At 33.8% G+C, this 13,345-nt stretch overlaps 3 non-coding genes across 3 annotated transcripts; all 3 read right to left on the bottom strand.

Annotated features, from left to right (window-relative positions):
• Positions 1-915: 915 nt before the first annotated feature.
• LOC121467925 lies at positions 916-4,889 on the bottom strand. Its single transcript, XR_005977949.1, has one exon. It is a non-coding gene; the product is annotated as a large subunit ribosomal RNA (ribosomal RNA).
• A 355-nt stretch (positions 4,890-5,244) lies between these two features.
• Positions 5,245-5,423, bottom strand: LOC121467921. The gene has a single exon (XR_005977945.1). It is a non-coding gene; the product is annotated as a 5.8S ribosomal RNA (ribosomal RNA).
• A 739-nt stretch (positions 5,424-6,162) lies between these two features.
• Positions 6,163-8,156, bottom strand: LOC121467922. The gene has a single exon (XR_005977946.1). It is a non-coding gene; the product is annotated as a small subunit ribosomal RNA (ribosomal RNA).
• Between the last annotated feature and the right edge of the window lie 5,189 nt (positions 8,157-13,345).

The raw sequence follows: 13,345 nt of genomic DNA, 5'->3' as shown, positions 1-13,345 counted from the left end.
TGACAATTTATATCTGCGTCACTAAATAGATGACGATTCATTTGGCTACTGTATGTGACTTATAGTCCTAAGATATATAATATCTAAGCTCTTACCTGGAACTTCAGCACTCGGCATTTGTTTTCACATTCGCGTCACTATTAAGATGACGATGCATTTGGCTACCATAAGTGACTTGTAGTTTTTAGGCTCGTATTTTTCATATTAAAAGTCTTTTTAATATGTATGCAATTTTTCGTTTTAGTTTTTTTTCAAATTGTATATATATATTTAAAATAAATATATATACCGTTTAATTTGCCGCCTTTAATAAAGGGACTTGTAGTAAGACTCTTTTAATTTGACATTTTATTATATGCGTCACTAAGTAAATGACGATTCATTTGGCTACCAAAAAAGACTTGTAGTAAGACTCTTTTAATTTGACATTTTATTATATGCGTCACTAAGTAGATGACGATTCATTTGGCTACCAAAAAAGACTTGTGTAGTTTTTAGATTCATATTTTTCATATTAAAATATGTTTATTTATATGGCTTTATAATTCTTTCTTCTTTAATATGCATAGATATCATTTCATTTGCCTTTAATAAGAGACATAAGTTTTGCTATCAAGCAAGACTTATTATATTTTGACAATTTATATCTGCGTCACTAAATAGATGACGATAGAACATTAGGCTACTGTATGTGACTTATACTCTTAAGATATATAATATCACACATTCGCGTCACTATTAAGATGACGATGCATTTGGCTACCTGTTTAATTAGGTTATATCTAATCCATATCATATTTAACCTCCTCCTCCTAATAAAATATATAAATAATATATAACAACAAAAACTATCAAACATATATGATGATAATTTAAATTGATTATGTTATATATTATATATATATATATTTATTATCGAATCATCAAGCAAAGGATAAGCTTCAGTGGATCGCAGTATGGCAGCTGCTCAACCACTTACAACACCTTGCCTGTTACAAAAGTCGTTTACAATTGATTCTAGGCTTTGTCATTGTATTAAATAATGTTTTTATATGTAACTAGCGCGGCATCAGGTGATCGAAGATCCTCCCAATTTACTATGTTACAAATTACATTGGCATCACATCCATTGTCGTTCATAAAATAAATTATAAACTTTAAATGGTTTAGAAAGCCATACAATGCAAATTGCCCCTTATTTATCATTGCAGTCCAGCACGGATACGACCTTAGAGGCGTTCAGGCATAATCCAACGGACGTAGCGTCATACCACTGTTCGCTCGAACAAGTATTGTGCCATTGGTCCGTACCTGCGGTTCCTCTCGTACTACGCAGGAATGCTGTCGCAACAACGTTTTGTCATTAGTAGGGTAAAACTAACCTGTCTCACGACGGTCTAAACCCAGCTCACGTTCCCTTGCATGGGTGAACAATCCAACGCTTGGTGAATTTTGCTTCACAATGATAGGAAGAGCCGACATCGAAGGATCAAAAAGCGACGTCGCTATGAACGCTTGGCCGCCACAAGCCAGTTATCCCTATGGTAACTTTTCTGACACCTCTTGTTAAAAACTCTTTAAACCAAAAGGATCGATAGGCCGAGCTTTTGCTGTCCCTGTGTGTACTGAACACCGAGATCAAGTCAGCATTTGCCCTTTTGCTCTATGTGTGGTTTCTGTCCGCACTGAGCTGGCCTTGGGACACCTCCGTTATTATTTGAGAGATGTACCGCCCCAGTCAAACTCCCTACCTGGCAATGTCCTTGAATTGGATCATACCTGAGTAATTGGAGTTATACCAAATTTTCAAATCAAAAATACATAAATGCACTCCTTTTATTAAAGAATTTGTTTGCGATTATATAACAAACTCGTGATACTTTGATCAAGAAGCTTGCATCAAAACCCAATACCATAAGATATAATAAATATATCCGTATAATGGCTAGGAAATGATACACGTTCCATTTAATCAAGTAAGTAAGGAAACAATAAGAGTAGTGGTATTTCATTGGCGATACCAAACCGAGGTCTAATATCTCCCACTTATTCTACACCTCTTATGTCTCCTTACACTGCCAGATTAGAGTCAAGCTCAAAAGGGTCTTCTTTCCCCGCTAATTATTCCAAGCCCGTTCCCTTGGCTGTGGTTTCGCTAGATAGTAGATAGGGACAGTAGGAATCTCGTTAATCCATTCATGCGCGTCACTAATTAGATGACGAGGCATTTGGCTACCTTAAGAGAGTCATAGTTACTCCCGCCGTTGACCCGCGCTTACTTGAATTTCTTCACTTTGACATTCAGAGCACTGGGCAGAAATCACATTGTGTCAACACCCGCTAGGGCCATCACAATGCTTTGTTTTAATTAGACAGTCGGATTCCCCAAGTCCGTGCCAGTTCTGAATTGATTGTTAATTGATAATCGTTATAATTAATAAGAACTAATTGGTTTGACCCAATTAGTATTCTTAAAAATTTTAGCAAGAAAGTTCCACAATTGGCTACGTAACTAAACTATCCGGGGAACAAGTAACTTCCATAAATGAAAGAAACTCTATTTACCCAGAACGAGCACATAAACCATGTTATTGTTTCCCAATCAAGCCCGACTATCTCAATCTTCAGAGCCAATCCTTATCCCGAAGTTACGGATCTAATTTGCCGACTTCCCTTACCTACATTATTCTATCGACTAGAGACTCTTCACCTTGGAGACCAGCTGCGGATATTGGTACGGCCTGTTGAGAAGTTTGCGTGTCCCCACCATAAATTTTCAAGGTCCGAGGAGAAAATATCGACACAACAGTATATGTCATGCTCTTCTAGCCCATCTACCATATCTCTCTGCGAAAGACTTCCATGGTAGTACGGCTATAAAACAGAAAAGAAAACTCTTCCGATATCTCTCGACGGCTTCTTTATGGTCGTTCCTGTTGCCAGGATGAGCACGAGGCCCATATTTAATAACAAACGGATACTCAACAGGTTACGGAATTGGAACCGTATTCCCTTTCGTTCAAAATTATTCAAGTATATTATTTTTGCCTTTTATTATTATTTGTGTTTCTTAATAGTTTGCTTTTTGTTTTACTTGAAAATTTTCGGCTTTCGCCTTGAACTTAGGACCGACTAACTCGTGATCAACCACTGTTCACACGAAACCCTTCTCCACTTCAGTCCTCCAAGGTCTCATTCGATTATTTGCTACTACCACCAAGATCTGTACCAATGGCAGCTCCATGCAGGCTTACGCCAAACACTTCTACGCATACCATTGTACCTTCCTACTCACTAAAGTTTCAAAATTTATATTACAAGTAATATAAATCATCTACTTTAGCGGTAATGTATAGGTATACAACTTAAGCGCCATCCATTTTAAGGGCTAGTTGCTTCGGCAGGTGAGTTGTTACACACTCCTTAGCGGATTTCGACTTCCATGATCACCGTCCTGCTGTTTTAAGCAACCAACGCCTTTCATGGTATCTGCATGAGTTGTTAATTTGGGCACCGTAACATTACGTTTGGTTCATCCCACAGCGCCAGTTCTGCTTACCAAAAGTGGCCCACTGGGCACATTATATCATAACCTTAAACTTCATATCAAGAAAGTTAAGGTTCTTACCCATTTAAAGTTTGAGAATAGGTTAAGATCGTTTCGACCCTAAGGCCTCTAATCATTCGCTTTACCAGATAAGATTATTTTATATAACATTAAAATGCACCAGCTATCCTGAGGGAAACTTCGGAAGGAACCAGCTACTAGATGGTTCGATTGGTCTTTCGCCCCTATACTCAATTCTGACAATCGATTTGCACGTCAGAACTGTTTCGGTCTTCCATCAGGGTTTCCCCTGACTTCAACCTGATCAAGTATAGTTCACCATCTTTCGGGTCACAGCATATATGCTCAAGGTACGTTCCAGTTAGAGGCATAAATAATATAAATATCATTATACATAACTATATAGAACGCCCCGGGATTGTGTTAATTAGCTATAAATAGTTAAAAAACTAATCCCATTATTAGTCAAGTTAATTACGCTATTAGGTTTATATCCCAATAACTTGCACATATGTTAGACTCCTTGGTCCGTGTTTCAAGACGGGTCCCGAAGGTATCCTGAATCTTTCGCATTGTTAATCATACAAGTGCTTATAATAAACACAAAAATCAATGATAATTATGCCATTATATAATTCCGAAAAATTAACGCACTGTATTCATATAAATCTATCAACACTTTATCAAATTAATGACATTTAATCTGTGTTAAAACGCAAGCATTTTAATTGGATTAAACTATAAGCCATATTTTATGATAAATTTTGTATGTTAATAGATTACAATGTCCTTATATGGAAAAAATGCACACTATTATCATAATATTGTTTAAATATTACAATTTTAATGATGAATTTTCCATAATGGATATTCAGGTTCATCGGGCTTAACCTCTAAGCAGTTTCACGTACTGTTTAACTCTCTATTCAGAGTTCTTTTCAACTTTCCCTCACGGTACTTGTTTACTATCGGTCTCATGGTTATATTTAGTTTTAGATGGAGTTTACCACCCACTTAGTGCTGCACTATCAAGCAACACGACTCTTTGGAAACATCATCTAGTAATCATTAACGTTATACGGGCCTGGCACCCTCTATGGGTAAATGGCCTCATTTAAGAAGGACTTAAATCGTTAATTTCTCATACTAGAATATTGACGCTCCATACACTGCATCTCACATTTGCCATATAGACAAAGTGACTTAGTGCTGAACTGATTTCTTTTCGCTCGCCGCTACTAAGAAAATCCTTGTTAGTTTCTTTTCCTCCCCTAATTAATATGCTTAAATTCAGGGGGTAGTCCCATATGAGTTGAGGTTGTATATAACTTTTTATTAATTAATTCTTTAAATATAATGAGAAAACATTTTATAAATTCGATAATTATAAAGAACCAACGAAGAGCAATAACATTTCCAATAGCTTTCGAATTTCTAATCATTAATAAGAGACAATTCTAGATGAAAAATATTTCAACATTTTTTATGCTAGACATTTCTCAGTATCATTTGATTGAAAACGAAAATATTTTTCTTCGTTTATCACATCCATTGTGAGTTAATGTTTTTCATATATTTTTTAATATTATGAATAATAAATAATTATCCAATAATATACCATGTGCTTATAAATTTTATTTAAAAATTTTATAAACAACTTAATTAGCATAGTCTTACAACCCTCAACCATATGTAGTCCAAGCAGCACTATAAAATTAATTAAAGTACATAACAGCATGGACTGCGATATGCGTTCAAAATGTCGATGTTCATGTGTCCTGCAGTTCACACGATGACGCACAGTTTGCTGCGTTCTTCATCGACCCATGAGCCGAGTGATCCACCGCTTAGAGTTTTATAATATTTGTTTTTTTAATTTCGTCAATTGTGTTTTTATTGAAAGAAATTAAAAATACACCATTTTACTGGCATATATCAATTCCTTCAATAAATGTATTTTTATACCTAAAATAAATGTTGCGAAATGTCTTAGTTTCATATAAACAATATAATACCAATTTTCATTTTTCATTTTATTTCTATTTAAGTTTGATATATATTGCATTTTATATAAAACATTAACCTGATTATTAACCGGGTACAACATTATATATTTTAGGTTGTTGCATTAACCAATGTATGCCCATAACTTAGATGAACAATACATATGCGCAACGCGTGTATATTATGGTCCATATACACACAAAGTAATTATATTATATTCTATTATATATTATATATTTAACATATCGTATATATATCTTCTATCTATCTGTATCTCTAATCGATTGGCCAGGTCGATTTTTATTTTATGGACATCAGAGCCTCCGCCCACGACTCGTAATTGATATCTCATAATAATTACTCGGCATTGGACACCATTTGCTCGAGCTATTTAAGTCCATAGGACTATACTTTTTCTTTCATTAAAACGCTTTAAATTAGATAAGATATTTTTGATATATTTTTTGACATATTTATATATATATATATATATAGATTATATAATATAATATATTTTTTTGGCAAATTTATTTTTTTTTGTATTATTAAATAATACAAAATTTTGTGTTAACGGTAAAGATATTATACAATAATGATCCTTCCGCAGGTTCACCTACGGAAACCTTGTTACGACTTTTACTTCCTCTAAATAATCAAGTTCGGTCAACTTTTGCGAAACAACCGTAACACGCAAGGCGTCACAGTGATCACGTCCGGAGACCTCACTAAATAATTCAATCGGTAGTAGCGACGGGCGGTGTGTACAAAGGGCAGGGACGTAATCAATGCGAGTTAATGACTCACACTTACTGGGAATTCCAAGTTCATGTGAACAGTTTCAGTTCACAATCCCAAGCATGAAAGTGGTTCAGCGGTTTACCCGGACCTCTCGGTCTAGGAAATACACGTTGATACTTTCATTGTAGCGCGGTGCAGCCCAGGACATCTAAGGGCATCACAGACCTGTTATTGCTCAATCTCATTATTGCTAGACGCAATTTGTCCATTTAAGAAGCTAGTGTCCTTATAATGGGACAAACCAACAGGTACGGCTCCACTTATATAAACACATTCAAACACAATAAACATTTTACTGCCACCATGAATGAAGGCTATATAAGCTTCAACACCATAATCCTGAAGATATCTATTTAATATATTTGAGTCTCGTTCGTTATCGGAATTAACCAGACAAATCACTCCACGAACTAAGAACGGCCATGCACCACCACCCATAGATTCGAGAAAGAGCTATCAATCTGTCTTACACACTTATGTTCGGACCTGGTAAGTTTTCCCGTGTTGAGTCAAATTAAGCCGCAGGCTCCACTCCTGGTGGTGCCCTTCCGTCAATTCCTTTAAGTTTCAGCTTTGCAACCATACTTCCCCCGGAGCCCAAAAGCTTTGGTTTCCCGGGAAGCGACTGAGAGAGCCATAAAAGTAGCTACACCCAATTGCTAGCTGGCATCGTTTATGGTTAGAACTAGGGCGGTATCTGATCGCCTTCGAACCTCTAACTTTCGTTCTTGATTAATGAAAACATCTTTGGCAAATGCTTTCGCTTAAGTTAGTCTTACGACGGTCCAAGAATTTCACCTCTCGCGTCGTAATACTAATGCCCCCAAACTGCTTCTATTAATCATTACCTCTTGATCTGAAAACCAATGAAAGCAGAACAGAGGTCTTATTTCATTATCCCATGCACAGAATATTCAGGCATTTGAAGCCTGCTTTAAGCACTCTAATTTGTTCAAAGTAATTGTACCGGCCCACAATAACACTCGTTTAAGAGCACTAATGCAGGTTTTTAAATAGGAGGAACATATGAAAAAATACAAGTATTTAAACATATATAAGAACTCCACCGGTAATACGCTTACATACATAAAGGTATAGTACTAACCACAATTGTAAGTTGTACTACCCGTATGAAGCACAAGTTCAACTACGAACGTTTTAACCGCAACAACTTTAATATACGCTATTGGAGCTGGAATTACCGCGGCTGCTGGCACCAGACTTGCCCTCCAATTGGTCCTTGTTAAAGGATTTAAAGTGTACTCATTCCAATTACAGGGCCTCGGATATGAGTCCTGTATTGTTATTTTTCGTCACTACCTCCCCGAGCTGGGAGTGGGTAATTTACGCGCCTGCTGCCTTCCTTAGATGTGGTAGCCGTTTCTCAGGCTCCCTCTCCGGAATCGAACCCTGATTCCCCGTTACCCGTTGCAACCATGGTAGTCCTAGATACTACCATCAAAAGTTGATAGGGCAGACATTTGAAAGATCTGTCGTCGGTACAAGACCATACGATCTGCATGTTATCTAGAGTTCAACCAGTATAACGATCTTGCGATCGCTTGGTTTTAGCCTAATAAAAGCACATGTCCCATAAGGTTCATGTTTTAATTGCATGTATTAGCTCTAGAATTACCACAGTTATCCAAGTAACTGTTAACGATCTAAGGAACCATAACTGATATAATGAGCCTTTTGCGGTTTCACTTTTAATTCGTGTGTACTTAGACATGCATGGCTTAATCTTTGAGACAAGCATATAACTACTGGCAGGATCAACCAGAATAATGTTTTTAATTCATATTACTTTCATATTTTTTTAAAATAGAAATTAGTAATACAAAATTTATTATAGAGTATTTTTCTTTAAATTGCATTTAGGAGGGAGGAAAATAATCTTGATACGAATATGGCTATCTTTGTTTAGCTTCATAATCGTTTTAAAATTCTTTATATTTGTTACACGCCACGTTTGCCCACAGTAACTAGAATTTTTTCATATATAATTCTATAATATAATTCATATTTACATATTTCATTTTAAAATATCATTTTATTTCGCCATACATATATATTTCACACATGTACCAATTATTTTTGATTAACCAATATAAATATTGAGTTAAATCATTTGTATTTTTATGATAAATTTAAAATCTATCATTTCCATATAACTCTCTGGTAATATATCACATAAAACCGAGCGCATATGAAACATTTATAATATATATATAATATATATAACAACAGCACTAATAATAACATTAGCCTGAATTAGATTAACGATAAAGGTCGGAAAACAATTGTTGCCATATAATAATATATACAACCTTGGCTTTCGTTTTCAACATTATTATCTAAAAAGTGATGACACTTAATATTAACCGTATCAAGCCAAGTCTCGTATTCGCAAGAATCAAGATACAAAACATACGGAAAATATTTAATTTTGCTATTAAATTGACAAAATTATATGGATATCATAAATTTTGTTCAACTATAGATGGACAACCACTGACCATCCTATATGTGTTTTTCGACACGTTGTCTTGAAATCGGGTATTTTCAATTCTATTTGCCACCCAACATATGGGATATCTCAACTAATATTGATCAATATCGATATGTTTCACATTTTCCATACATTTCATATATATTATATCAATAATATTGATTTATTACAACATTTTCATATATATGAATGTTATTTATTATAGGTATTCACAATATAATATTAATTTTATATGTTCTGAGAAATACCCATATATTTGGTTGCCAGCCAACAGGCACTACCCTATATATGTTTTTGGACACGCCGTCTTTAAACTGCATGTTTACAGTACTAAAAGTCTCCCTTCATATGAATTTCCTCCATATACTTGAGGAAATTGAAGGAATATTTTATATTTTCCATACATTTCATATATAATATATCAATAATATTGATATATTACAACATTTTCATATATATGAATGTTATTTATTATAGGTATTCACAATATAATATTAATTTTATATGTTCTGAGAAATACCCATATATTTGGTTGCCAGCCAACAGGCACTACCCTATATATGTTTTTGGACACGCCGTCTTTAAACTGCATGTTTACAGTACTAAAAGTCTCCCTTCATATGAATTTCCTCCATATACTTGAGGAAATTGAAGGAATATTTTATATTTTCCATACATTTCATATATAATATATCAATAATATTGATATATTACAACATTTTCATATATATGAATGTTATTTATTATAGGTATTCACAATATAATATTAATTTTATATGTTCTGAGAAATACCCATATATTTGGTTGCCAGCCAACAGGCACTACCCTATATATGTTTTTGGACACGCCGTCTTTAAACTGCATGTTTACAGTACTAAAAGTCTCCCTTCATATGAATTTCCTCCATATACTTGAGGAAATTGAAGGAATATTTTATATTTTCCATACATTTCATATATAATATATCAATAATATTGATATATTACAACATTTTCATATATATGAATGTTATTTATTATAGGTATTCACAATATAATATTAATTTTATATGTTCTGAGAAATACCCATATATTTGGTTGCCAGCCAACAGGCACTACCCTATATATGTTTTTGGACACGCCGTCTTTAAACTGCATGTTTACAGTACTAAAAGTCTCCCTTCATATGAATTTCCTCCATATACTTGAGGAAATTGAAGGAATATTTTATATTTTCCATACATTTCATATATAATATATCAATAATATTGATATATTACAACATTTTCATATATATGAATGTTATTTATTATAGGTATTCACAATATAATATTAATTTTATATGTTCTGAGAAATACCCATATATTTGGTTGCCAGCCAACAGGCACTACCCTATATATGTTTTTGGACACGCCGTCTTTAAACTGCATGTTTACAGTACTAAAAGTCTGCCTTCATATGAATTTCCTCCATATACTTGAGGAAATTGAAGGAATATTTTATATTTTCCATACATTTCATTTATAATATATCAATAATATTGATATATCACAACATTTTCATATATATGAATGTTATTTATTATAGGTATTCACAATATAATTTTAATTTTATAAGTTCTGAGAAATACCCATATATTTGGTTGCCAGCCAACAGGCACTACCCTATATATGTTTTTGGACACCCCGTCTTTAAACTGCGTGTTTACAGTACTAAAAGTCTGCCTTCATATGAATTTCCTCCATATGCTTGAGGAAATTGAAGGAATATTTTATATTTTCCATACATTTCATATATAATATATCAATAATATTGATATATTACAACATTTTCATATATATGAATGTTATTTATTATAGGTATTCACAATATAATATTAATTTTATATGTTCTGAGAAATACCCATATATTTGGTTGCCAGCCAACAGGCACTACCCTATATATGTTTTTGGACACGCCGTCTTTAAACTGCATGTTTACAGTACTAAAAGTCTCCCTTCATATGAATTTCCTCCATATACTTGAGGAAATTGAAGGAATATTTTATATTTTCCATACATTTCATATATAATATATCAATAATATTGATATATTACAACATTTTCATATATATGAATGTTATTTATTATAGGTATTCACAATATAATATTAATTTTATATGTTCTGAGAAATACCCATATATTTGGTTGCCAGCCAACAGGCACTACCCTATATATGTTTTTGGACACGCCGTCTTTAAACTGCATGTTTACAGTACTAAAAGTCTCCTTCATATGAATTTCCTCCATATACTTGAGGAAATTGAAGGAATATTTTATATTTTCCATACATTTCATATATAATATATCAATAATATTGATATATTACAACATTTTCATATATATGAATGTTATTTATTATAGGTATTCACAATATAATATTAATTTTATATGTTCTGAGAAATACCCATATATTTGGTTGCCAGCCAACAGGCACTACCCTATATATGTTTTTGGACACGCCGTCTTTAAACTGCATGTTTACAGTACTAAAAGTCTGCCTTCATATGAATTTCCTCCATATACTTGAGGAAATTGAAGGAATATTTTATATTTTCCATACATTTCATTTATAATATATCAATAATATTGATATATCACAACATTTTCATATATATGAATGTTATTTATTATAGGTATTCACAATATAATTTTAATTTTATAAGTTCTGAGAAATACCCATATATTTGGTTGCCAGCCAACAGGCACTACCCTATATATGTTTTTGGACACCCCGTCTTTAAACTGCGTGTTTACAGTACTAAAAGTCTGCCTTCATATGAATTTCCTCCATATGCTTGAGGAAATTGAAGGAATATTTTATATTTTCCATACATTCCATATATAATATATCAATAATATTGATATATGATAACATTTTCATATATATGAATGTTATTTATTATAGGAATTCACAAAATCATATTAATATTATATGTTCTGAGAAATACCCATATATTTTGTTGCTTTACTATAAGCAATCCATTGTATGGATATTCTCAATTTACCCAAATGAATATAGATATATTTTTTTAATATTAAATATATTAAATTTCATTTCATTTCATTCCATTCCATTCCATTCCATTTCATTTCATTTCATTTCATATTCATTTCATTTATTAATTCGAAACTTTTAGTAAATCTTGTTACTTTGACAATTTTTTATCAGCGTCACTAAGTAGATGACGATTCCATTTGGCAACCATAAGGGACTTGTAGTTTTTAGACTCAAATTTTTCATATGGAACATTTTTTTTTGTATATTTGTATATATTTATAATATAAATAAGACTCTTTTAATTTGAGATTTGTTTATATGCGTCACTAAGTAAGATGACGATTCATTTGGCTACCAAAAATGACTTGTATTAATAATTCTTTCTTCTTATTTAATATGCATAGATATCATTTCATTTGCCTTTAATAAGAGACATTAGTTTTGCTATCAAGCAAGACTTATTATATTTTGACAATTTATATCTGCGTCACTAAATAGATGACGATTCATTTGGCTACTGTATGTGACTTATAGTCCTAAGATATATAATATCTAAGCTCTTACCTGGAACTTCAGCACTCGGCATTTGTTTTCACATTCGCGTCACTATTAAGATTTTTTTTTTTTTTTTTTTTTTTTTCATAATCATATTATTTATTTAAAATCTGTCCAAATTAGACAATAATTAAATTTTAGGGATAATACATTCACATTTTACAATAGATAAATTTCATATAGTATCAAATAACAAATAACAGAGGGAATTAACTGCAGATCCTAGTCCAGTACGAGGTCCAACGGGTGGGTTCTCCGGAGTCTTCTTCTAATTTGGCTGTTGTCCAGGATGTCGATGGCAAGGACGTTGGGATGGTTGTACAGCCTATTTACGTATTTTTGGCTGAACTTTTTTATTTCCTCCGTGACCCAAGGGACGCCAAGTACCTCGTGAATGGTCTCGTTGTCGTGGAACGGGTGGGCACCCGAGACCATCCGCAGAGCCTTGTTCTGTACCCTTTGGATTGCCTTACGGTTTGTCGTACTGGCAGTACCCCACAACTGGATGCCGTAAGTCCAGATTGGCTTGATGATGGTCTTGTAAACAAGGAGCTTAAGATTTACTCTTAGCTTAGATCGCCTCCCAATCAGCCACTGATACTGACGCAATCTATCCACCACCAGTTTCCTTTTGCGCAGAATATGGGCGCGCCATGTCAGCCGCCTGTCGAGTGTCATACCCAAGTACTTTGGTGTAGGGTCATCGGGGATGGCCTCCCCATTGAGGCTAACAGGCGGGCAGTTCCCGGGTCGTAGCGCGAACGTAGTCTGTGTGGATTTCTCGGCGTTCACAGTGATGTTCCACCTACGTAGCCAGGGCTCGAGGGCATTTAACTGCCTCTGCAGAATACTCGAGGCTTCCTGAGGGGAGATCTGCAGTGGCGAGGAAGG

Source organism: Drosophila elegans, unplaced genomic scaffold, assembly GCF_018152505.1.
Source record: "Drosophila elegans isolate 14027-0461.03 unplaced genomic scaffold, ASM1815250v1 contig_93, whole genome shotgun sequence".
In the NCBI taxonomy this organism is placed as follows: Eukaryota; Metazoa; Arthropoda; class Insecta; order Diptera; family Drosophilidae; genus Drosophila; species Drosophila elegans.
Note: the sequence above shows the minus strand (reverse complement) of the source record. Positions and strands in the feature narration are given on the sequence as shown.